Source organism: Macaca mulatta, chromosome 17 (assembly GCF_049350105.2).
Source record: "Macaca mulatta isolate MMU2019108-1 chromosome 17, T2T-MMU8v2.0, whole genome shotgun sequence".
Classification (NCBI taxonomy): Eukaryota; Metazoa; Chordata; class Mammalia; order Primates; family Cercopithecidae; genus Macaca; species Macaca mulatta.
The window spans coordinates 57630174-57633577 of record NC_133422.1 but is presented as its reverse complement, the minus strand read 5'-3'; positions in this window follow the sequence as shown (position 1 = coordinate 57633577).

Sequence of the window (3404 nt, the reverse complement as noted above, 5' to 3'; positions counted from 1 at the left end):
ATGCTTCAACAAAAATGAGTGCTGTTTTGTATGCATGCATTTTTAATTAAGATAAATTATGTGGTTAGACCCAATTCCTTTCTATCTCTCACTCTGCCTTTCCAGTCACTGCTTCATCCTATGGCCATCTTTCTTTCTGGTGTCATAATCTCTAGGACATATTTTTGTATCCATCCTAATAGAGGAAGTATTTATCCCTTAGCCATTAATTTTGTTTTAAATTTAGCTTTACTTAATTGGGCCTACTTTGTTAAGCACCTAAACTCGAACCAACACCACTGCGTGGGGAATGGAATTCCACTGATTGGCATGGGCCAAATGCGGTTTGGAAAATGGGTTGATTCTACCCAAATTGAGAGGGAACAATTGTTCTTCTAGGAAAATTTGAATGGATTTAAATGAGAGAAGGGAAGAACGAAAGCTTGATACCAACACACAAGTGACATGTGCCTGTTTGTTTTTACATTAGTGTTACTCAAAAATATGTTCTGCAGACCAGGGGCAGCACATTGTTTATTATTAAACTGTGATAAGATATACAAATAAATTGAGACTGAACATTTCTAATCTTATAGTGCAATGTGACATTGCTGAAACACGCAAGCCTGTGATCAGTGGGTTTGTTTTAGCTAAAAGTACAGATGAATTTTTGAAATTGTGTGTTGAGTCACTGGAGGTAAGAACTGCACACTAATCATTTAAATTGTAACCATGTTAAAATATGTGATAGTTTAAGGTTAGTTTTTAAACTATGACTCATTAATTTCACTGAAGAAAAATTCAAATTTAAAGGTAACAAAAGAATCACACCAGGCAGAATGGTTCACATCTGTAATCCCAGCACTTTGAGAGTCCAAGGCAGGAGGATGGCTTAAGGCCAAGGATTCAAAAGCAGCGGGGGCAACATAGTAAGACTTTCATCTCTCCAAAAAGTTTTTAAAATTAGCTAGGCATGGTGATCTGAGCTGGTAGTCCTTGCTATTCATGAGGCTACAGTGGGAGGCTTGCCTGAGCCCAGGAATTTGAGTTTGCAGTGAGCTATAATGATGCCACTGCACTCCAGTCTGAGTGACAGAGAAAGACCCTGCCTTTAAATGAAAAATAAATAAATAAATGAATAGCACTGACTTCTAATAAAAAATGTAATAAAATATTTAAAATTATAATATTGCTTCCTTTGTTTTGGATAAAATAAAACATGATATCCTTACTTTGCTTGAATTCCTTTAAAACATCTTCCATTCTCAGCAGGATAACTCTGTGTGATTGGTGTTTCTACTGTATGAGTTATTAGAACAAAACGCAGAAAAATTTTCAATATATATTATACCTTGTGAATAACATTGTTACTATGCGTCCCCACAATAAACAAATCATCTATTAAAATAGATAAATATTAATTTAAATAGATAAATTGAACAAAAACAAGCTGACTTGTTCTATAAAAATTTTAATATAAATTAAGCTTTTATTTAATTGATATTAAATTGTGTTTAATGTGAACATTAAACCATATAGGCACAGTGCATAATCCTTCTTTACCCCTAACAACAAAATGTTATGTGAATAATATCAATTTTGTAAATTACACACCTATTTTCATACTTTCAATAAACTATTCATATAGTTTAACTTTTTTTACCCTGCAATTTTTTCAGATTTATTGATTTTAATGTTATTTAAAGTTTATTAAATCTAATATTTAGAATAATAAGGCCATAAATTGTATACATTTTATGGAAAGACATAAGTTGACTCAATCAAAATAAAGCTTATAATTTTTCTTAATTTTTTCATGGGTAAGGAATAAGCTCTCTTGTATTAATATCACCATAAAATACTCTAAATAGCCAAAGTAATCTTGAGCAAAAGAACAAAACTTGACAAAAAGAACATAACACTACTTGATATTAAAACATATTATAAAGCTCTAATAATCAATGCAGCATGGTACTGGCATAAACACAGACATATCAATCAATGGAACAGAAGAGAGATCCCCGATCTAAGCATTTATGGTCATTTAATTTTCCACAAAGATGCCAAGAACACACAATAGCTAGAGAACAATATCTTCCATAAATGGTGTTTGGAAAACTAAATGTCTATATGCAAAATAATGAAATTGATACTCTTCTCACACCATATTCAAAATTCAAGTCAAAATGGATTAAAACTTAAATGTAATACTGAAATGTAAAAGTATTAGGGAAAAAACAGGGGAAAAGCTCCATGATATTGATCTTGGCAATAATTTTTTGGATATAACTTCAGAAGCACAGTCAACAAAATAAAACATAACAAGTGGGATTACACCAAACTAAAAAGCTACACAGCAATGATAATAATAAGGATAATAATAATAATGATTAACAGAGTGAAGAGATAACCTGCAAAATGGGAAAATGTGTTTTCAAATCATACATCTGCTAAAAAGTTAATATCCAAAACATGTAAGGTACTCAAACAACTCTATAGTAAGAAAACAAATAATCCAATTTTAAAATGAGCAAAGGACCCAAATAGGCATTTCTTAAAAGAAGACATGCAAAATCCAACATGTATATGAAAAAAAAAAAAAAAATGCTCAACATCACTAGTCATCAGAGAAATGCAAATTAAAACTACAATGAGATAATACTTCACACATTTTAGAATGACCATTATCAAAAAGACAAAAGGCAGGTCTTGGCAAAGACGTGGAGAAAAAGGAACTCTTGCACAATATTGGTGAAATGTAGTACAGCCATTACGGAAAGTAGTATGGAGGTACTAAAGAAAATAAAAAATAGAACTACCATATGATACAAGAATCCTACTACTGAGTGTAAATCCAAAAGAAATGGAATCAGCATGTTGAAGAAATATTTGCACTCTCATTTTCATTGAAACATGGTTCACAATAGCTAAGTTATGGGGTCAATCTGTGTTCATTAACGGATGAATGGATAAAGAAGGTGTGGTATATATATAGACAATGGAATACTATTCAGCCTTAAAAAAAATGAAATACCTTCTTCTGTGACAACACAGGTGACTTTGGAGTAAATTAAGTGAAATAAACTAGGCACATACAGAAAAATACTGAATGATCTCACTTAGATGTGGAATCTAAGGTAGTCAAAATCACAGAAGCAGAGTAAAATGGTGGTTACCACACGTCAGGTAGTGGAGGGATTTAGGAAAGTTGTTCACAGGGTGCAAAATTTCTGTCAGACAGAAGGACCCAGTTCAAGATATCTGTGGTACATCACGGTGACTATAGTTATTCACAATATGTTATATACTGGAAAAGTGCTAAGACAGTAGATTTGAAGTGTTCTCACCACAAAATATAAGTTTGTAAGGTTATGCACACGTTAAATAGTTTGATTTAGGCATTCAGAAATGTATACACATTCAAA